The sequence below is a fragment of the Paramormyrops kingsleyae genome, chromosome 10 (assembly GCF_048594095.1).
Source record: "Paramormyrops kingsleyae isolate MSU_618 chromosome 10, PKINGS_0.4, whole genome shotgun sequence".
Taxonomy (NCBI): domain Eukaryota; kingdom Metazoa; phylum Chordata; class Actinopteri; order Osteoglossiformes; family Mormyridae; genus Paramormyrops; species Paramormyrops kingsleyae.
The window spans coordinates 8,621,865-8,646,347 of NC_132806.1; the positions used below are offsets into that span (position 1 = coordinate 8,621,865).

Genomic DNA, 24,483 nt, shown 5'->3' on the forward strand with positions numbered 1-24,483 from the left:
TGTGAACAAAGTGGCAGATTTCAGCATTAGGCAGCTGAAGCTGGGCAACTGTCATCCGACAGGTAGCTACCTCCAGTGCCTTAGTGCCAAAGTGATGCACAGATGCAGATGTAGCAGATCTGAACTTGTTTTTTTTTTTTTTTAAGTTCCAATGAGTTCTGCCTGGCAAGCAGCTTCAGTCAGGGAGGGAGGAGGCACGACTTGGGAGGATGGTTCAAAGTGGCGGCTCTAGCGTGGAAAGCCACACTTAACACTGGGGTGTCACTTCCTGAGCGAAAAGACAGGAGTCCAGGCACAGAGAGTCACGGAGCCTCCGTAGGCCCACTGCTCTAGTATGAAAAGCACACTGAGAAACTGCAGGCATTAAGGTCAGCACATACTCAACAGTCATCCATTATACTGCTTTGTCCATTAGGTTCGGATACATATTCATGCAAATAAACATGGGCATATATAATGAATCAAACAAGCACTGTGGTATATTATTACATGTATCAATAATTAATGTATTATAATAATAATTATAATTACTAATTTGGATGTCTAATTTGACTAAGGCTAGCATGCTTAGGAAGGTGCATGACCGTCGCTCACCAGAGACATCATATAAAAATGAAAACAAATACATTTTGTGCAGTATTTATTTTCTATGTGGAAAAACTTCAAATTTAGATAACACTATATAAATGTATTTTATATATTTATGTATTTCAAATATTTTTATTTTATATTATCTTATGTTTATAATATACAATTATTTACAAGAATATACACCATTTGGATCTATGCATTTCTGTAAATAAGTGTAGGCCTATATTTGTATACGTGTACACAGAAATATTCACAGGAATGAACATGTAGGACTACACATCCAAGAAGGATTTATAAATAGTGGATGAAGCAACACTGATTGGTCGAGCGCAGTATGACAAATGCAATAAATAGGGCTACATTACTTCAGGCACGTAGCCACGTATTAAAATAACAGCTTTTAACGCACACTGCCCCCCCCCTTCCCCGACTTTTTCTTGTCACCGATCAAGCACGCAGTCAGTGACCCCCCCACCCCCTCGAAATATGCTTTATCTCCCCAGTTTGCGAAATCTACCGGATCCCCCACCAAATTAATTTCTGGCTACAGAGCTGCATTATTTTATGTAGGGTATATTATCAAAGAAGAGTCTTTAAAGAATGAAAAATAATTATAATATATAATTTAAATAGTATAGCGACACCATTTGAAGGGAAAGATGTTGTTCTTGAGAAAAGCTGGTGTACTGTATAAAAATAAGATGACCAAAGATGTTGTTAGGTAAGCATTCGATAATAAGACGTTTAGATAATAATTATATTACGCTGACCTTTCTGTGTGCATCGAATTTGCCGTAAACTTTAGCACAGCCGTATACATATGGGAGGAAAGCTGTAAATCGTAATTTCTTATACATATTTCGTATTAAAATGTCTGACTATAGTTTATTATAATTTTCTTTCATGATCACAACGTTTAATAATATTTATACATTTATACATTTATATTGGTATATTATGGTCGTATTTAGATTTATAAATTGTCACTGTTATTTCAACGAAATTAACTTGGCTACATTCTTATTTTTAGGCATTGATTAGGCCTATTTATTAAATTTCCTGTAGATGATAGCAAATATTTTAATATATTTAATCTGTCGCTTTTAATGTATACAGGTATTCTTACGTATCTTTTAAAGTTTATTGATTAAATATATTATTGTTTATTGTATCACATTATTTTCCCCAAATTAAGGACCTGGAATAGGAGATGAAATTGGAGCATACATTATATTTTTATCATTATGGTCAAATAATCTAATTATGCATAATTTTGTTTTCCATTATCGTTATACCAGTCATCAGAATACTGCATGCAAATCTACGAGCGGGGAGATCGAAAAAATATTTCTTTGATAAATCAATGAAGACATAATTAACCATGTTGGCGGTAAGCAGACACGCGCCAGTGCCACCACATGCAAGCGGACATTTACCCGCGCTGAAGGAAACAGAGATCGAGTCACAACCGCAAGATTAACTATAGCGGGAAATTGCGGTATGCTGAGGAAATCCAGAGGAAGAAACAAAACTCATACAAACCTCACACATGTGGAAATGGGACTGTATAACAACAACAACAATAATAATAATAATAGGCTAAAACCTCTAAAATTATTGCAAAATATGAATGTGCATCAGCAACTTTTGCCTTGTTTCAGGAAAGACGTTTCGTGTTTCAAATGTATTTGTGAGTAGGTTGTGTATGTGTTCTGTTAAATATTTAAACTCTTAATTTATTGGCCTATTTAAAATTTCATTATGCACTTATGCAAGTACTAATAGAACTGCTACGTATTTTAAATGGAGACGTTTGATCTCCATGTGTAATTTTAATTTATAATTTATTAATAATTAGCATTTTGCTTTATAATATTAAGCGATTTAAAATACATAATTAAAATATGCGCGTAAAAATTGTTATATATTTTCACATCCATTTATGCAAGGTATTTTGTAATTTTTAAATAAATCTTATTGGCCTTCGGTTTAAGAAAGAAAATGAGTAGTGGTGCTGTTACATTTGTAATTTAATTTATTTACGAACTGTAATACGAACATGCAACTTGTGAAGTGAATTTTTAGCGCCACCCAATGTTAACTTTACAAAAAAGGCATTGACATTGATTATAGCATACAATCGAAATTGAGACTGCACACCTGGCCTGGTAAAGTTTCAGAGCAATATTTGATAGTTTAACACGGGGAATTGAAGTAGGAGGCTGTAAGAACGCTAGAAGATCGGAAAAGTTAATCTCACAAATTATCACATATTCTGTTTATTTCCAGGATATTTTATTAGTGTACTGTTGGCACTACAGGCAGCCCCCCTGTTAAGAACTAACGAACAGACAGCTCGTACTTACGAATGGACTACCATAAAAAATAAAAATTTAGGTTAAATGCAAAGGTTCGTAATAACCATCGCACGTGCTACTTTGTGACGCTTGTGAAAATATTCAGCGGTTCGCCGGCTTGAGGTACAGTACAGCACCATGTGTAGTTATTTTTTTTATTACTGCATAATTATTATATTTATTATGTACTGTACGTGTTAATATGCTTCCGACTTAAAGGCAGATTTATAGAAATGATCTCGTTCTTAACCCGGGGGCCGCCTAAACAGTTACTTGTTTGCATCTTGCTTGTTTGTCATTCGCACATTATTATTATTATTATTAATAATAATAATCATAAATATTTATTTTTTATGTCACTTGTTATTTCTGAATTTCAGTTTTTTTGTACAATGTGTACGTTTTAAATCCGTGTGCAGTACGTTTACTTTGTACTACGTGTCCTTCTTTTGCACATTGTCTGTTTGGCACGTTATGCATGTTCGTCTGTACCCGTTCTTGCACGTATATGTACCAGACTTTTTCAATAAAGCGCATCTTAATCTTAATTTAAGAAGTGGCATATGAGTACAGTCAATATGTGATATAAAAAACATGAGTTTTATATATAAACTAGGCTATACTATGTTATTATGACATTCATTACTATACTGTTAAACTTTAAAAGACGTTTACATAATTACTAGATAATTAATATAATCCTTAAAATAATGCTAGTTTAAGTTTTGATAATCATGATTGGTGAAAAAGCATATATTAGCAAAAGCCTCCGTTCTGATATGCCTTTACACCACTGTGAGTGCAGGTTTCATATTCGATATTCGTTCATATTTGATTATATTATATATTTTATAATTACTATAAATTAAAGGAAAATTATCGTGGAAGTTCATGTAAATATAAATGAATTAGTTTAAGGTTAGTTGGAGATGGAGGTGTAATTAATTTAATAGGATTTTACACATGGTTCCACATGGTTCCTCCAGCGTAAAGGAGAGTACGTCTTTCGCTTGCTAAAACTGGTAAGTGTTATGAACATTTTGCGGAGCCCATTAAGTGACCTTGGCGAAAGCTGGGTACAGTCTTGAAAACTTTCTTTGGTCGGGGTACATAAGTACGAAGAATATGATTAAATGTGTGTGCGAGCAAAAAAAAAAAATCAAAAATATTAATTTCAGCTCAGGGGAGATTCTAGGATATTTTGTAAGTTGGGGGACATAAGAGTCATAATTTATAGAGGGACCAACCTCTATAAATTATAAACCTTTTCATTAGTCTACTGAATTGGTGAGTGGCATGGGATAAGGAATTCATGGGGCCTATCAGCTATCGGCTAGGGCCAGACCCTTGATGAGCTGGATTTTTTTTACTGGAGCGTAACAGTGGTTTTTCAGTGACACTTCCATCCCTCTTGTGGTGGAAAAATGTATTACAGGCAAAATCGTCATTTAAGGTCAAGCATGAAAGAGATATAATCCCATTCGAGGTGTGTCCCAGCCTAGTGCTCTCGTGTACGATCCCCCTTTCCCCCTGCAATTTTGACTAGGAAAATGGGCAGGGGGATGTATGTATAATAAATAATATTGTAAAGGATTCCAGTGATGCGGGTGGTGTGCAGCTCAGTGGGTTAGATGAAGCTCTTCAACCAGTTAGGCAGCTTAGATCCCTTAGCCATCTTCTCACGGGGCACCAACTTAGTGAACCGCCAACACCACCCACCGGCAATGCAACACCCCCCCCAGCATGCACCATCCCCCCCCCCCAGCATGCACCATCCATAACAAAGATGTAATTGGGTGGTGAATTTTGCCGGGGGGGAGAGGCAGCAGCAATGTTGTGTTCCCACAATCGGAAGGTTGTGGGTTCTAATCTCTTGGCCTGCAGGAGATTATCATGTCAATGTGCCCTTGCGCCTTAACTCCAGTTACACCCGAGACCCCGGATGACCCTGCTGTCTGGTCCTCATTTGGATGTTGCTTTGGATAAAAGTGTATGCCAAGTAAACAAATGTAATGTAGCAAGACCATCATCATTTCAAAAAAGCCAGTCAGGAATTTTCATGAACCCCCAAATGGCTTGTTTAGCTCAGCCATGTTCTTAGTCTGAGAACCCTTGGACAGATTAGGTCCCTGCGCTAAGCTCTGGACGTCTTTAGAACCTTAGCCATCACATTCCCTTGACAGAGGCCCACCCAGACATACCGAAAATAGAACTACTACTCAGAACACAATCACATCCAGCACCATCAATCATTATTAAAAGCACCACATCATAATTGCAAGAAGCCAAACAAACGATGATTAAGACTCATAAAGTCTATAAAAACGGTCACAGTCTATAAATTATTTTAATGGAAGTGAACAGTAGTGTTTGATTAATATAATATAATATAATATAATATGTAAAGCATTATCACAGAAAGAGTGCAGTGGCACATTGCAGTGGTACAGTATGCAGCAGTTTGCAGAGATTTATCTTTTTCCAGCAGAGATATAAACGGAAACAACTGAGCACTGTAACGTGCTGCCAGTTTTCGTTCATGTCAGGCCATGTGAAACTGCAGCCGGTCTGAAAGGAAGGCGACGCTTTCCTGCAGTCAGTTACAGCCAGACCGCACATATAACCTCTCCCCATGAAGAGCAGTTACTGACTTCACGTCCACGGAGTCTCTGCAGACGAGCGTACATTTCTCACATTTTACGTAATAGTCATTTCGACCAAATTTTCCACCAAATGAAATGCGCTCCAGACGAAGAAGGAGGAAGCCAAGATTGGGGCTCCATTCAAATGACTGTATTTCCTCTTAGCCGACTTGTTTCCACTATCACTGAACTCTATCTGTCTAGACATTACCTTCATATGGTACGATAAACAAAAGCACAGATTATATTAATCAATAGGGGTTAAACTGGAATCAATTGCTTTGAATTGTTTTAAGCTAAACTTTCTCTATCTTGCTGCCAAAAAGCAGGCAATCTCTTTCCAATTCCTGTTCATATAGTGGAAGCATGCCTTCCTGAGTATGGGCGTCTGAGAGGGTCTCGCAGCAGAATGAGGGTGTCGGAATGTCCTGGGTCTGAAAAGGCTCTCTGTCCATAAACTCGCGGGTCCATTTCCCGGTGCCGGCCCACTTCCTGAGGAGCACATGGGCGTAAGCGTTACCACATGTTGACACGCTCGGCTCAGTATCAGTCACCAGTCTTGGCAGAATCAGCACAGAGACTCAGACCACAGGGAAACAGAGCTCTTCATTGAGGCATTTTGGAACTACTGTACGTTATGTTTTTATTAGTTAGACGGAAATTTAAAAAATCTATTTATTCTGAAGTGTTGTACCCATGAAATGCTTTTTAAAACTCTCTCTTTTTACCTTGCTCTGGTCAAATTCTCCTTTAATGAGAAATAAAGGAATTATTTCTTTTTCATATAAACTTCTGCCTTTCCCATTACAAACATCAAGCTTCTCCATCTTATCAGAAGGGGGTTTCATAGTAGCATCGCTGAGCTCAGCAATATTCGCAATCTTCCACACCTATTGTCAAACTTAGTTTTCTTGGCTGTAAAAGCATCAAGGGAATAATAAGTTTAAAGTAATTTTTAAGCTACTAAAATGTATTCAGTTCTCATTCAGTAACCAAGAACTCTCAGATTTATGCTGTGATTTCTACTCTTTGTGTGGCCAAGGGTGCATGTTAAAGCTGAATAAGCGTCCATCCATGTCGTATATCAAAATTGCATGTGGTGACAATGACACCCAGAGCACCATGTTGTTCCTGATTCATTTGTGCAGCTGAAGTCATTTGCTGGAGATGTTCAGGTCAAGCACCTTTCTCAAGATTCAGCATAGGTCCTTAAGGGACCTGACCAAGGTAACCTTAAGGTTAAGTCACTATCTTTGATGACTAGCAATCTGCCCTCAAGTAGGATCTCTAATACCTTGTTTCCACCAGAGCCACGTAGAGAGAGAGAGAGTCGCGTCAGCTCTGTTCACTCCAGTGGACACTGCAATGGAGGATTATATAACCTTTCAATAGTTCCCAGAATTTAGCAGCAAATACTAGCAACGCAGTAGAGTTGCAGAGTTCTGATGCGTTTTTAAAGGGAAAGATGTTTAAATAATCAGATTGTATATTATCAGCACATCAGCATCAAATTACCACGTGCATTAAAGCATGTTAGTGAATCGTCAGCCCTTTAATTTGTAGATTTAGGGAACATTAGCAGACAACGGTTAGCAGCACATAACATTGCCAGAGTGCATCCATTTCTCTCTCAAGCCAACACTTTTATTACTTGCAGGATTGACTACTGTAATGCTGTAATGCGTTTCTGGTCTCCCTATGAAGAATATATCTCAACAACAAATACTTCAAAACTCAGCCACACGTGTATTAACAAAGACCGGAAAGAGAGCACACATTACACCGATTTTAAAGTTTCTGCACTATCTACCCGTCTGCTTCAGAATTGATTTCAAGATTCTTTTTCTGGTTTGCAAAGATCTTAGTGGTTAGATTTACATTTATCCTATGAGCCCTCTAGCAGTCTCAGGTCTTCAGGTAGCGGTCACGGTGACGCATCCTTCTGCTGCCATGGTCCATGTCTTCCTGAAGACCTCTCTCCTTCATTTATCTTTACCATATTTATTTATCTATCATAGCTTTATCTCTTCCTTTATATTATCTTTCATAATTTTACTGACTATTTTAACCTGCCTCTGGCGTTTCTTCATGCACATATCTGAGATCCATGATAATGTGTCCTTAGTTCATGTTTTTATTGTTGTCTATTCTTTTATTATTCGCTTGTTTGTTTGTCTGTTTACTAATGTCGGAAAAGTGCTATATAAATAAGGTCTGAGTGATTAACCATGAACAGCCTATTAACTTATCATATTCCATTCTCTTAATGTTATTTCATTTGTGGAATTTGCAATCTTTAGTTACAGTGAGATTTGTCCTGCTGACTTGATCCTTCCACTTTTTTCTCTTCTCCATGTCACTGACAAGCCGTACATTTGCACTCGCGTCTCTGAGCGATCGGAGCATCCCCATGCAGCACCGTGAACTATGGTGGGGATCATATGCAAGGCCGCCGTGGAGGGAAGAGCACAGACAGGCCGGAGGGAAGGGCACAGACAGGCCGGAGGGAAGGGCACAGACAGGCCGCTTGGCCGCCGTGGAGGGAAGGGTGCAGACAGGCCACTTGGCACGCTATTCATGTTGGAGTTTATTAGTGCAATCAACATGAATTGTAAAAATGTTAGAACATACAATCTGATCTGAATTTTGAAACATTTCTCCCCCCCCCCCCCAAAACATCAGGATACAATTGCTCTTGACTACCATACAAGTTTAAAAACACAACAACAATAACATCAACAATAACAATAAGAACAACAACAATAATAATAATTCAAAGCAATAAAGAGCAGCATCGTGCTCTGTGACCAAGGTAAGCCTAAAATAGGCTTTGTTAACAAGGCAGGTATCCCTAGCTGTTAATAGTACAGAATTTTACCCTTTTGAAATATATTGATGTAACTACATACATGTGTTGGTATGCTGTATAAAAATACAAACGTCATGCGTGTGACTAAAATCTTCAGCCAATAAGGGCAAAGTTGTGTCGTCACGGAGGCGGTTCCAGTTTATGCTGCACAGTCTGTCTCAAGTCGTCTTGCTCTCACGAGGATTTTGTACCATGTGACATGGTGACGCGTGGTGACGTTTTGCAACGCCTACCTAAAATATTTTCCTACCTGTAGCGGAAATTTATAACCATATCTGTTATTTTGTCCTACCTTGTGATAATATCCTACCAGCATAAAAATCTGCTCCCCTCTCTAAGGGTGGTACAGTAGGACATTATTATAGATGCAAACACTCCATAAATATCTGCTCCCCTCTCTGTTAAGGGTGGTAGGACATTATTATAGATGTAAACACTTCATAAATATCTGCTCCCCTCTCTGTTAAGGGTGGTAGGACATTATTATAGACGTAAACACTACATAAATATCTGCTCCCCTCTCTGTTAAGGGTGGTAGGACATTATTATAGACGTAAACACTACATAAATATCTGCTCCCCTCTCTGTTAAGGGTGGTAGGACATTATTATAGACGTAAACAATACATAAATATCTGCTCCCCTCTCTGTTAAGGGTGGTAGGACATTATTATAGACGTAAACACTACATAAATATCTGCTCCCCTCTCTGTTAAGGGTGGTAGGACATTATTATAGACGTAAACACTACATAAATATCTGCTCCCCTCTCTGTTAAGGGTGGTAGGACATTATTATAGACGTAAACAATACATAAAGTTCTGCTCCCCTCTCTGTTAAGGGTGGTAGTACATTATTATAGACGTAAACACTACATAAATATCTGCTCCCCTCTCTGTTAAGGGTGGTAGGACATTATTATAGACGTAAACACTACATAAATATCTGCTCCCCTCTCTGTTAAGGGTGGTAGGACATTATTATAGACGTAAACACTACATAAATATCTGCTCCCCTCTCTGTTAAGGGTGGTAGGACATTATTATAGATGCAAACACTTCATAAATATCTGCTCCCCTCTATTTTAAGCATGGTAGGACATTATTATAGACGTAAACACTACATAAATATCTGCTCCCCTCTCTGTTTAGGGTGGTAGGACATTATTATAGATATAAACACTCCATAAATATCTGCTCCCCTCCATGATTAGGGTGGTAGGACATTATTAAAGATACAGAAATATAGATATAGTTATCTTCCATATTGTCATAGTTAATCTTTAAATGTCCATGTTCTTCCCTTTAGTGAATGTATCTCTGAGTATCCTAACCCATCCTTACTCATTAGACCAGCAGGTCCATTTCATATTTAAAACATTTGGGAATGTGAATATTTCATATAAGATGACCACTGTGTAGAGCCCTATTATAAAAATCACGGTCCTCGAGGTCCGAGCACTGCTGGTTTTCCAGCTTTCCTTTACCTATGAGCCAGATGTGAAGCCTCTGACCAATCAGAATCAGTAATTATTAAACTACCTGGGAGAACTGAAAACAAGGCCTTGGAATTGGATTTGGAATCAAGGTCCAGATTTGAAGAGCCCTGTGGCCTGTACTGCGAAGCGGGGTTACTGGCTTATCGGGGTAACTTGTCGGATTTAACCCCGCTTCATAGTACAGGCCCCTGGTGTAGAGTATAGAATACACTGCATATAAATAAATAAATATATATAAAAAATATCCTTAGAAAAGAACAGCAATAAATGGATCACACAGGTTTTACTAATTAAGTTGTTATTTAATTAACTGGAATAATGTTTTCTTTTTGTCCAATCACAATGTCCCCACTAGCTTCATTAGTTACACAGCACCTGAAAACAGAGGAAATTTAATAATGTTACACAAAGCAGCACATACTTGTAAAAGAAAAAATATAAAACTCTTATAACCCATGATTCTTCAGAAAACTGATATTTTCAGAAATGGTAACAGAAAGGATAATATATTCATGCGTGTTCCAATATAATGTGTCTTGGGATAAAATGTAGTCTTTGCATAGAGAAGTCACGACATGACTTTCAGCACTAAAAAAATTAAGTAAATTCCGTTTTTATCGATTCATACATTTTGTTTTCATTACGTTTCACATATAATGTATCTATAGCCAGGGTCTAAGTGCAGTATTAGATTGTTAATGCAAACATAATGCTCGGATCATTAGAAATACTGTTCACTTTTTCGTGAGTAAACACGTGTACATGAAATAGAAATCTCTTTTTATTAACAGATAATAAGAATGCGATTTTACATGTTTCAGCATGAAAGATGAACAGTTATCATAGAGACATAAACTGTTATGCAAACTATGGATACTGCAAATCCCGAGTTAAATTCGCACACAGCCAAGTTTTAAAGCAGCGTGAAAATCACGCGGATGCTTTGAGGCAAGAGTGTATTCAAACTGCACATGCACATGGTAAGTCGAGAATGTATGATACTCAAACACGCACACACACATACACACACACACACACACACACACATACATACATATATATATATATATATATATATATATATATATATATACATACATACATATATATATAAAACTAAAAATGCGATAAAACTAACCTTGTTTCTTCTTCGAAAGGCAGAGACTCGAAAGCAGCAGATATTTATGGGCGTGTGTTAAGTAGCGAACGAGCATGCGCAGTTAACTCGGGTAGGACATTTTCATGGGTAGGAAAGAATTTCAGAACACCTGTCAAAAAAATCTAACCATGATTTGGCATTTTTTTGTATAAGTGTTTTTTGTTTGGTTTAGATACTTTTCTACCTCAGAATTTAAAAAAGTTTTTAAGAGACCAAGAATAGAGGAAGATACTTGTTGCAGTCAGTTCTGTCCTGCTTTATTTTATGTTTGCCCTTTAACATATTTGCAATATTATACAGTTTTGCACATTGTTACATTATTATATGGTTTTGTTCATTTGAACTATGTTTCTTTGAATATTTGAAAATCAATAGCCTTTTATAATTTTAAGGGAATTTTGTATGCAAACAGTAACATTTGTTGGAAAATAAGTATTTGTTTACTAATATTGTTTATTTCAATGTATTCATTCTATTTGTCAGAACAGGGTTATTTTTATTATTATTTTGATTATTACATTATTACATGGAACAGTATTGTGAAACTATAATATTGATAATTATCGACATCGGGCAATACAGGAGAAAATATCGTGATTTTTTTTTTGCCATATCGCTCAGCTCTAAAGGTACTTTAGATTCCTATACATAGATTTTCTATCTTATTTTTATTTTATTTATTAGAATGTTTAACAGTACCATAATTTGTTTTACACTTCATTTCTATTTTTATACTTGTATTGTATTGTTCTTCTCTTCGTGTTTATATGTGATTGTGCAGTCGCAATGTGAGCAATTTCCTCCGGGATTAATAAGGTCTTCTAATTATGATTATGATTCTGATTGTGATTGGGACAGTCCACAATCAAAGTAAAATCTGATGCATTTGTCCATGAGGATAATACTAAACCTCGAGATCATGGGAAAGTGACATGGGTTATGTCGAGATCACAATAAAAAAAGTCATTATCTTGAGATAACGACTGTGGTTGTCCTCTACAGACTTCCGTATATTCATGATTGTAATATGCATTCTTATTTGGACCTGTACGATTTTGTTCCAGAGATGATATTACTGGATTTCTTTATCGTTTTTTGTAACCTTAAGATCTTTTGAATGTAAGCAGTGTTTGTACTGTATATGCTCAGTGTGAGTGTAATTCTTTTTTGAAACATATTCAAAGATGTAATGTTTTTTGACATAAAAGCTCTGCTCATATGCAATCAGGCATGTTTGGTATATATGTTAGCCTAATAATTAGGGCACTCATCCTTCTTGTGGTGCTTTGCTGAAGTGTATGTGTCTGCGGTGATCTTTCAAGGTGGAGTGTGGTGCTGCAAGAGATTGTACTTTATATATTCCTTTAGATTTAAAAAGGTTAATAAATGTGTGTATGTGTATGCACGATATTCAAAAAGGAGAGATGAAATAAAAAGTTGTATTTAATAATTCATTGTCTGTTGTGATTAAGATGAACATGTAATTAATTTCCTTTAATTCTTTATGTCTTTCATTAAACTTACAAATTTGAGCAGACTTGGAAACGTAAGGCAACCAGCTGCAAAGCATTTCTAAGTTTTCTCAACTTCAATCACCATGCAGTTGTGCAAACCTGCTTTTCTTCATTGAGTTATAATAGTTCACCCAACTTATTTCAATCTCAGCAAAATCACACTTGCTATTTGATTGTGCTTGCAAAGTGAAGTTGAGGAAACTTAAAGCACTGCCCTGTGAGAACTCACAGTGTAACTTAGGAAATAAAGTCAGTGCAGCTACATGGGCATGAAGTTGAGAAAACTTAAAAAAAACTTAAAAATGCTTCACAGCAAGTTGCCTTAAATTTTTAAGTTTTCCCAACTTTTTATTTTTTAAAAGTGTACTAAAATCGCTGTTCTGCCTCTCCAGGGGCAGGCTAACTTCCCTGGGGGGCCCAGGCTGACATGGCTGGGGGGCCATTGGAGATGTCTTTGGAGAGGGAATTCTAAACTAAGGAACGTCAATAATATTCTGTAATATTCTAGTAAAAGTGCGGGGTAACACTTAAAAACCTGGGTGGGGGAGGAAATGCTGTCAGTAACATTTGCTGGGGTGGGGGGGGGGGGGTTATTGCACTGGAGGTTCGATTGGTGTGTAAGTTTATCCATTCTCTCTTTTGCTAAGGTCCTGAATTTTATCATACAACCCCAATTCCAATGAAGTTGGGACGTAGGGTAAATTGTAAATAACAACAGAATGCAATGACATAGAAATCTCATAAACTGATATTTTATTCACAACAGAACATATAAAACATGTAAAATGTTTAAAGTGAGACACTTTTTTCTATTTAGTGAAAAATATTGGCTCATTTTGAATTTCATGACAGCAACACGTCTCAAAAAAGTTGGGACTAGGTATTAGGAGGCTGGAAAAGTTAGTGGTACAAAAACCCAACAGCTGGAGGAACAATTTGCAATTAATTAGTTCAATTGGCAACAGGTCAGTAACATGATTGGGTATAAAAAGAGCATTTTAGAGTTGCAGTGTCTTTCAGAAGTAAAGATGGACAGAGGATCACCAATCCCCCTAATACTGCATAAGACAAATAGTGGACAATTTCAGGAAAAAAGTTTCTCGTTGTAAAATTGCAGAGAGGGCGAAAACATCATCATCTACAGTACATAATATAATCAAAAGATTCGGAGAATCTGGAGAAATCTCTGTGTGTAAGGGGCAAGTATTCTGGATGCCCATGATCTTCGGGCCCTTAGGCAGCACTGCCTCACAAATAGGCATGATTCTGCAGTGGAAATCACTAAATGGGCTCAGGAATATTTCCAGAAAACGTTATCAGTGAAAACAATTCGCCGTGCCATCCAAAGATGCCAGTTAAAACTTTATCATTCAAAGAAGAAGCTGTATTTGAACATGATCCAGAAGCGCTGACGTCCTCTCTGGGCCAAAGCTCATTTAAAATGGACTGTGGCTAAGTGGAAAACTGTTATGTGGTCAGACGAATCTAAATTTGAAATTCTTTTTGGAAACCAGGGATGCTGTATCATCCAGACTAAAGAGGAGAAGGACCAACCAGCGTGTTATCGGCGCTCAGTTCAAAAGCCAGCATCTCTGATGTATGGAGGTGCATTAGTACATATGGCAGGGGCAGCTTGCATATCTGGAAAGGCACCATCAATGCTGAAAGGTATATCCAGGTTCTAGAGAAACATATGCTGCCATCCATACGATGTCAATCAGGAGTCAGGAGCCGCTTGTGTAGATCTTCAGATTCAGCCTTTATTGCCACAGTGAGGTTACAGCCAAGGCTGGACACCCTGCAGGAGTGTGTCCAATACAGTTTTACACTAATTGTTATACATTTTCTTATCGTGTAACAACATCTCGTCACTTAAGCATCATCATTTCTTTAACCATTCACCATCATTCTCCCTTGATCTACACCCCTAGGTGATGTTTGTCAATCATCTCTTTTACTATTTGGTCCCTCGGCTGAACATAATGGTGGCATGACCATGTCTAGCTGTGTTTTTTAAATACCCAGCCGTGAAATTTTGCGAATCCCTTCCTTCAGTAGCAAACCTTGCATCGGTCTTTGTCAGTCACGTGTCTGCACTGTCTAACACGCCCCCCTTCGCCATTTTGAGTGTATCGCAGATGTAAGCACATTTGCTTAATATTTCATATTCAGTGTTTTTTTTCTCCACAAAAAATTGAATGTTTTATGTAATCAGTAATAGGCAATTTTCATTACCAAAACACACTAGTAATGTAGGTGTTTAAGAAAGGAAGAGAGTCACGAACACCACAAAAATGTCATTGCATGGACATAACTTTATTGGTCATATTTACCTTCTCTATGTATTATGAAGTGCTAAATAATATTCCATACTCACATAAAATTAATAGTGATTAAAAAAATAGTGATTAAAAAGATATTTAGCATAAACACTGCTGGAAAGCCACATGAGATGAACAGGCGAGCCATAACTTAAACTAAACTAGAAGTAAAATTCATATCCCTACTATCCCTAGCTAGTTTTGCGTTGGTCTACCATATTAACATAAACTAGCAGTGCCAGAAATCGTTCATTTAACCACATATACTACCATATACTAAGCAGACGTATGGTTAATGTTTATGTTATCGATTGTGTATATAAAGCTTATTCTCATATGTATCATAAGGTAAATATTCAGTTTCTAGTGGCACAAATATCAGCCCATACCAGACTCATGTGCAGGGAGGTAAAAAAAGGTCAGAAAAAATGTTTATTGTGTAAGAACCCAACAAAACAAGAAATACTTTTACCAAGAAGGCCTACTGAACCATAGCTTGCCCTACAAAGGCTTACTCCCATAGAGATATGCTCAAGACTTAGCAACTGAAAGAAATGGAGATACAGGGCTTAAAAAGGCCACCCCCTGGGTAGAATTGTTTTTTTATTTGATAGACAAATGTGCCCTTGCCTCATTGGAGAAGTGTGGTCTGCCCCAAACACACCACACCCTCGTGACGGTGTCCTCATCTTTGGCTCTTAATGTCATACAAGATAACTAATCATTTCAAGGATTTTTCTGAAATTCTGCAAACAATACTTTTTAGTTTAGGTCATAGAGCTAACAGTTAAGATTTTTTTTTGTCCTAAAGAAATAATTTTGTGTAAAACACAGCAGTCTACTTACCTTAGTAAATCTAATACTATAGTATTAGATATAAAGGTTTAAAAATGTGACCTCAGGGCTCATGGTTTGGAGAAATAAAATCAGCGCTGAATCTGAATTTTGTTTCTGAGGCCTCTCCTGGAGCCGACACCTTATCGTGGTGGAGGGGTTTGCGTGTCCCAATGATCCCAGGAGCTAAGTTGCCCGGGGCTTTATGCCCCTGGTATGGTCACCCAAGGCAAACAGGTCCTGGGTGAGGAACCAGATGAAGTGCAGCTCATCAGACCCTTTATGAAGAGAAATATAATGGATCCACGATTTCCCTTGCCCGGACGTGGGTCACCGGCCCCCCCCCCCCCCCCCCCCCCCCGGAGCCAGGCCTGGGGGTGGGGCTTGATGGCAAGTGCCTGGTGGCCAGGCCTACACCCATGGGGCCTGGTCGGGCACAGCCCGAACAAGGCACGTGGGTCCCCCCTCCAATGGGCTCACCACCTGTAGGAGGGGCCATAGGGGTCAGGTGCGTTGTGAGCTGGGCAGTGGCTGAAGGCGGGGACCTTGGCGGTCCGATCCTCGGCTGCAGAAACTAGCTCTTGGGACATGGAATGTCACCTCTCTGATGGGGAAGGAGCCTGAGCTGGTGCGCGAGGTTGTGAGGTTCCGACTGGATATAGTCAGGCTCACCTCGATGCACGGCTTGGGCTCTGGAACCAGTCTCCTCAAAGGGGGTTGTACCCTTTACCACTCTGGAGTTGCTCACGGGGAGAGGCGCAGAGCAGGGGTGGGCATACTTATTGCCCCCTGGCTGGGCGCCTGTACATTGGGGTTTACCGCGGTGGACGAGAGGGTAGCCTCCCTTCGCCTTCGAGTGGGGGGATGGGTCCTGACTGTTGTTTGCTCTTATGCGCCAAACGGCAGCTCAGAATACCCACCCTTTTTGGAGTCCTTGGAAGGGGCTTTGGAGAGCACTCCTCCTGGGGACTCTCTTGTTCTGCTGGGGGACTTCAATGCCCACATGGGCAATGACAGTGAGACCTGGAGGGGCGTGATTGGAAGGAAGGCCCCCCCCCCGATCTGAACCCGAGTGGAATTTTGTTATTGGACTTTGTGCTCATCACGGATTGTCCATAATGAACACCATGTTCAAGCATAAGGGTGTCCATATGTGCACTTGGCACCAGGACACCCTAGGCTGCAATTCGATGATCAACTTTGTGGTTGTGTAGTCAGACTTGTGGCCGCATGTATTGGACACTCGGGTGAGGAGAGGGGCGGAGCTGTCAACTGATCACTACCTGGTGGTGGGTTGGCTCCGCTGGTGGGGGAGGAAGCCGGCCAGGCCTGGCAGGCCCAAGCATATAGTGAGGGTCTGCTGGGAACGTCTGGCGGAATCCCCTGTCAGGGGGAGTTTCAACTCCTACCTCCGGCAGAGCTTCTCCCATGTGACGAATGCGCCATGTTCCGCGCCTCCATTGTGGAGGCGGCTGACCGGAGCTGTGTCCGTAAGGTAGTCGGTGCCTGTCGTGGCGGCAATCCCCGAACCCGCTGGTGGACACCAGTGGTGAGGGATGCCGTCAAGCTGAAGAAGGAGTCCTATCGGGCCTTTTTAGCCTGTGGGACTCCAGAGGCAGATGACACGTACCAGCAGGCCAAGCGGAACGCGGCTTCGGCGGTCGCTGAGGCAAAAACTCGGGTGTGGGAGAAGTTTGGAGAGGCCATGGTGAACGACTTCCAGTTGCTTCCAGTTCCTGTTGGATGTAGTGTAGAGGGAAGTCTGGGTTTCCCTGCTTAGACTGCTGCCCCCGCGACCCAACCTCTGATAAGCGGTGGATGATGGATGGATGGATGGATGGATGGGTTTCTGAGGTGGTGGGTAACTGAGGGGTTTCCTCAATATTTATATTTAAATACAAGATCATATATACCTTATAATGGCATTTTTTAGGTATTGTTATAAACACTAATGTGGTGTTTAATGGTACAAAAGTCTGTTTTACATGTTTCTCAAAGAAACCAATGAGTAGATCCCTCACTAAAAAGAGGGAGCGCCTTACACATCTTAGCAGCAGTACGCTGTTTTTCTAAGCTCCCGATGGCTCAGTGCCCTCATACATCTCCAAATGTCTAGCATTCTATGTTCCAAATCTAATTTTCCAATCTTCAAGTGCTGGACTGCGAGACATTCCAGGGGTCAAGCTCAAAGAAAGCGGAGAAGCAGAGTCCCGGTTTCATGCTCCAAAGTTGTGTAATACTGTACACTCCCTCTTCATATTTGTCAGCCACTCCCGTTACTAGTTTCAAAAACAGGTTGAAATGCATTATTAACGTCAGTGTTTAATTCGTATGTGTGTGCGGTTAAGTAATTATTTTCTGCAAAAATGGTATATAATCGACATTTCAATTCAAGAACCTGAAAAGTGGCCTGTTTTGTAGCTGCATTGTTTGATTTTAATTGTTTGATATTATAAACTCAATAATATATATATATATTTAATACCTCAATAACTTAATATTTATTTAGGCAACATCATGTGCATTCTTCTGGTATTCTGCCTTACCATTCCTTTGTCTAAAGGGGCGTTTAGTTTTTCCATGGTACATTTCAGTGAGAATTCAGGGGTGCCTTTTTTTCTGGAAGTGTCTTAGTGAGATTACTGGGAAAACTCAAACAGAGAAGTCACTCCACACTCGGAAGGTCAGGGGACGGCTGTGTCGGAATGTGATTATGTGTCAGCATGTAATTTTATTTAGCCATGAGAGATCCCGCTTCGCTCGGAAAACATCTCTCCCTTACTGCTTTCGTTTCCCTGTACTCCATGACAGGCCTGTTTATCTATGAGGCACCGGGCTGAGGTGGGGGGGGTTTGGACGAGGGGCTGAGGCTCTGTGTGTTCAGAAAAACTTAACCCCTGATGTGAAAGCTCCTGGATGCAGGTGATGTGTTTCACACTCAAACCGACAGAAAAAAAATCAGGAAAACTGCAGAGCGGCTCAAAGCTGAAAACAGACGTGTGTCCCTTGTTTTCCCGTGTATGTCAGTGAGCTTATCGACCAATCAGCTTTAATTCGGCACCCTCCGCCTGACTGCTGTGACAAGACATCTGCTGAAATGATTCAAACCACAAAATGTTCAAATAGGAGATGGCACACTGCACTAGAACAAAAATCTATGATGTTTGACTTTCTGGTCTCAGAAAACAATGAAAAAGTCACAGGGACATTTTTAGACATAATATACACATACCTGTTTGGTATAAATAATGTTATAGAGCAGGGGTCATCAACTATATTTGTCAGAGGGCCAGAGTTTTACCAGACAGTCTCCTTGGGGGCCGGACCCCCAAGAAGAAAATCAAATAAAAATCTAATTTTGGCTTAACATTATGTTTAATGTTTATACTTGTCCCATGTCATAGCCTAAATATAGTCATAAATGGTGGTTATTCTGACAAGAGACTCAGTTGTTGTTATTTTTAGTTGCTTTAATAATGTGGACCACTATTTTCTTTTTGATCCTCACAATTTTGGAATCCAGTCGCGGGCCGGATTGAACGGCTCAGCGGGCCGCCAGTTGATGATCAGTGTTATAGAGTAACACACATGCAAAGCGTGTGTGACACTTCCTTGCAGATATGGCTCCCGTGTATCCGTGACGAGGAGTTGTGATGACTGGTGAGCCGCAGGAAAGCCCAGTACCACCAGCGAGCTTCAAACGGACCTCAGCCACCTCTGTGACGAGGTGCATTGTGGGGACCAGCTCAGCACTAATGAGTTCCGGCGGGTCTCAATTAAAGCTCAACGATGCTGTAAAAAAAGAAAAAAGAAATCAATGCCGCAACCTTTGGTTTGCGCTGTTTCCTGCTGTGGTCACCTGCAGTTTATTTGCTGAACTCATATAGAAAGTTCTAGAAGATGACAATCAGTATTCAGCACTATCGTTATGCAAACTGTATTCTCTGTTTTGCAGAAGGAAATTAAAGCTTTTGTCCTGAGGCAACAGATTCTAGGAGTAGGATCAGGTTCTTCAAAATCAACAAAAGAACTTTTTTTGATTTAAGCAGAAACTGATTCAGACCGAGAATTTTGGATGACATCCACTCTTATCACCCCTGGCAATATCTCTCTGTATTTCTTCTGCTGGGCTCAATGATATTTTATACTGGGTGTGAAATGTTTTATCTATCTTGATAATGGATGATCTCCTAATCCTCTTGACACCCCCCCCCCCCATGAGCCCCAACAATCTGCATGGGGCAGAATCTGTCAGGCTCAGAACCGTGATGCATTCTAGAAAGTCGAGTCACACAGTTGGAACGTGTGAACCTCCACCACGCAAGCTCCCTTGAGGAATTACAAGCGGCCATTCCACTGAGGAGATGTTTACATGAGCTCCGGCCTCTGGTCTGTTCACAGGCGAACATCTGCAAGAAAGACATCTGGGAGATCTAAAAAGAGGTGCCACAGAAAGCCAGGGAGATCGTCAGCCATGCCCCACACCAGAGGGCCATCTGCGGGAACCTTAAACATGAGTGATTCAGCAAGAGCCCTGATTCACCAAGCACAGCGCTTCAACGTTTGGTATGTAAGCTTGCTCACTCCGTTACATCTGTGATGACTTACTGTAACAGGATTACACAGATTTTTTAAAGAGCGTATCTTCTCACATTGGGTATAGTGTGACCAATCTTTATCAGGGGGCAGTGAAAATACTTTAGAGTACCTGGATTGACACACCTGTCAAGGTGACCAACAGATCACTATTGTCTTGTCCTGTTTGAAAACTGTGGCATCTTGATTGCTTCTACTAGGTTCTAAGATTAATTTCAGCAATTAAAGCAGGGAGTCCAAATTAACACATCCCCACAATAGCCACCCCCCCCCCCCACAAACACAGACACAGATACAGACACACACACACACACACCGCCACCACCTCTCTCCAAATCCCCTCAAATAAGAAGGCCTGACTCAGCTTTTTGGCCAGGCTTATGAATTTTCTTACTATCCACTCATATCCTGGGAAAGGAGAAATCAAGGAGAAAAGCCAAGATTGAAAACAGACGCAGGCACTCCGCTGTGGAGAGCTGTGGGGGAGAGCACCCCTTTCCACCGGAGCCTTTCCACACTTTCAGACGCCAGTCACTCCTTTCAGGCTTTTGTTTTTTCCCAGAAACTGGGCATTTATTATAATTTCTTTCTCTCTTTTAGTCATCTGCATGAATCTTCCCCCTGAAAAGGTCTCAGGAAAAGTGATTTACTGCTTTCTGCTGGACGAAGACGCGGCAGACCTTGCCAGAACTTTCTTTCCTTTAGCGTTTTTCATCTCCTTCTTTTGGGTTGTTTTTTTTGGAGGAGCAGAGGGAGTCCATCGCTACTGTTGCTAAGGGGGGGAGCCTGTCTTCTCCTCTTACGTGTGTGTCGGACATCGTGAGGGACACACGCACAGATGCATGTTATTCCACTTGCAGAGTGAGTCCTACTCGCGTTGAATCTCTCTTTCTGTCTCGAAAGTTGACTGCAGACGAACTGAAGGAATTTTAAAGAAAAAAAGTCTTTTTTGTCCCCTGCCAGACAGCAGGTTTTATCAGTGACAGCCCCCTCGGCTGCAATTTGACTAAACAAACAGAGCCGTGGTGCCTCTTCCACTGGGGGCTCTGGGGAGCAGGGAGATTAAAAGCCTCACCCCTGAAGATTTGAGGAATCTATCTTGCTCCTCCAAAGGAAGCCAATTTGGAGACAGTCACTCACACACACCAGGGAAGAGGGACTGAACACACATCTCAAGGAGAGGCTGCCTTGGGGGATGTATGAGGACAGACAGGGACCTTACCGGGTAAGGAGGAGCTGTTTGTGTTTTACTTACTGCTGCTCTTGGTTTAAACTAAAGTTGTTGTCCAGGATGCAATCTGCAGTGATTCTTTTAGTTTTTTCTTTTTCTTCAGAAGCTTGCTTATTGACAAGTACCTTATAATAATAATAATAATAATAACAATGATAATAATTAGTATTATTAACAGGAGGCAGAGGTGGTAGCATTCTATTTCACTGACAAGTATTGGGTGAGATGGTGGAAGGGTGTATTATTATTATTATTATTATTATTATTATTATTATTATTACTACACCTGGGACCCACCTGCACCAAGGGCAAATTTTACCCAATCCTGGAGTGCTGATCTATCGTGTTATATTTGGAACTTTCTCACATCTGTGATTGTAAAGAACTCACATGCTAACTCCAATGCATCCACTGGAACAATTTCCCTCTGTCCATGAAGCAACCATTCTTGGCCAGAGGTAGATGCCTCGGCGGGTGCAAACCTGTGTTAACGTAGCCCGCGACTGGCATTCCGTTGGCCCACGTTGGATCCGCTTTCTCTGCACTCGCCCTGACTACATTTGTTCCCGCGCGATTCGAGTGTGTTTGACAGCCCAGCCAAAGCGTCAGAGCCCAGCGTGAAGTGTGCTAGCCAGGGTCCTCTTTGTGTGGTTCTTTGGGAGGGATGTTTGTGCAGCCCTGGCGCACCTAGAATGAACTCCTTGTTCTGACCCGAGAGGCGGCTTTGTGACAGATGCTCTATGCTAAACGAATCCATGTCTGGTGTTTTAATAACTTGCAGTTACTCATGAGAAATACATACAGTACTGTGTAAAAGTTTAGGACTGCCACAGAAAATTATGTTGGTGTAAAACTGTAATTTTATATCTGTCAAAGAGTGCCAGCTTTAGTCATTTAAAAACCTCTTCTCAATTCTCCACCATACTATCCAGTATAGTCAGATGTATGTTGAACTCAACCACTAGAGTACTTTGTTTGGATCATCAATACCGCATCAAGTTCAGTATTGATTAAATTAAAGTAAGCTGTTGAGCTTGGTTGGCTTTGATTTGGCAACCAAAGTGATGTTCTTCTAGCCAATGCAAGGTAACAAGTAACTTTTTGAGGAAAAACATCATGTTCCTTTATGTCATGTTACTGTTTCTTACTATATATCAGGGTTCCCCTCTTCCAGTCTTGGAGGGCCACACTTTGCAGTAACTGCCCTGCTGAAACACACCTACTAAACTTGGCAATTAATATTAAGGTGTGTTTGCACAGGGAAATCCGACTACTCAGTTGCAAACTGGAATTAGGGAACCCTGAAATATATTCTATGGCTAAATTATGTTTTTTTTTTTTTTTTTCTTTCCCTGAGCACAGATAAATAACTATAAACATAATTTTATTCTGTCACCTGAGACGATGACACTGCACTTATAAACAGTTATATATACATATTTTAAGGGAAAAGCTTATTACAGACTTCAGAAAATATATTATTTGGTGTTTCTTTTAACAGGACTTGCTTTCCCATACTGATGACAGCACATTAAATCCCACAATTTTAAGCACGTTTATCATGAAAAAATGTGCATTTTTTTGAGACTGATGTTGTTTAGGTATAGGTATGCAAAAAAAAAATGCATCTGCAAACACGTTCGTAAGTTTACGTTTTTTATTGTCGTTTACATACCATAAATACTCCAAGGCCAGCTTGACTGTTACCACTTGCTTGTGTCAAAGGGCAACACCCTCAAATTCGAAGTGTGTGGAGAAGGATAGATGGGCTTTCCCGCCATACACAGGCAGCCCAACAAGTGGCCACGAGGCATCCTTGCAGCCTTTTTCCCTGGAAATCTCCATCGTCAGTTGGGTCGCGGGGGAACGCAGAGTAAGCTATATCCTACGGTTTTGGGGCTGACATTTCCGAGAGCTGGAAGGAGAGCTATGTTTTGTCATCAAAGAGTCTGGTCCAGACAGCTTTGGGTTAAGCTACCTCTTGCAAACATTCTCTAAATTAAACTAACAAGCATGTTTTTATTATATTTTCTGAGTTCCCCACTCAATAAATAAAAATGTGAGACAATAAATGCCCTACAATATCTTAATTGTCTCACTACTGACTCACACCCTTCAATAAAGAGCACTTAAAAAGGATTTAAAAGATCTTTTCCTGAATTTTTATGCTACGTTCCATTTACCACAGAAGTCTGACCTGGCAATGATGTCACATCTGAGTTGACCGCATTTCAGCACAAATGGAGTCAGAAAGCCTTTAGCAAATGAGGGACTGGTTTAAAAAAATCAGGATTTCTTGCTTAGCCGGACAACTTTATGTAAAATACTTTCAGTGGCTTTTATCTTTGTTCACTTACATTTAGCCCAGACCACGTTAAATCAAGTTATCCAGCTAAGAAAGACATTCTGCTTTCTGAAACAGAACCCAGTTCTAGCCAGGTTCATTGTTAGCCATTGTTAGCAATATCAGCTGTTAACGACACATTACTTTGTATTTTGCATATATAAACACCACAGCAACATGTCCACAGATGGCGGTTGGACAGTACTGTGTGTATGAAAAAATTTAATGAAACATAAGACATAAGTGCTAATAAACTGTTTATAACTGCAGCTTTCACTTTTGTTGATAAGGGTGCACCCATCTTTGAATTCTGTGGTCGAATTTCTCAGTCGGAATTCCGACTTGAGGATTCCAGCTGAAATTTCCAACTTGGTGGGAGGAGGGGGACCATTCAGAAGGAAAACCTTTCTGTACCCCAGCAAGCATACTGCTGTCATACAGAAGGATTCTGGAATGCTTCTGCAGGTTTTATACTCCTCTGTTTCCAACAGGTTCATACGTCCATCCCGTCAAATCGTACCACAGTAA

The 24,483-nt window shown here is 40.1% G+C and overlaps 1 protein-coding gene across 4 annotated transcripts in view; it reads left to right on the forward strand.

The window, feature by feature from the left end:
• Nucleotides 1–20,176: 20,176 nt before the first annotated feature.
• The window catches only part of pdgfrb (platelet-derived growth factor receptor, beta polypeptide), a 38,625-nt gene continuing 34,318 nt past the window's right edge, over nucleotides 20,177–24,483 (forward strand). For 2 of the 4 annotated variants that reach the window (XM_023833901.2, XM_023833905.2), the window contains exon 1: nucleotides 20,824–21,605. The gene's annotated coding sequence lies outside the window, so the exon portion shown is untranslated. Of the gene's footprint in view, nucleotides 20,351–20,823; nucleotides 21,606–24,483 lie in introns of those variants that run through there. The other 2 variants (XM_023833902.2, XM_023833903.2) reach the window with 2 other exon arrangements.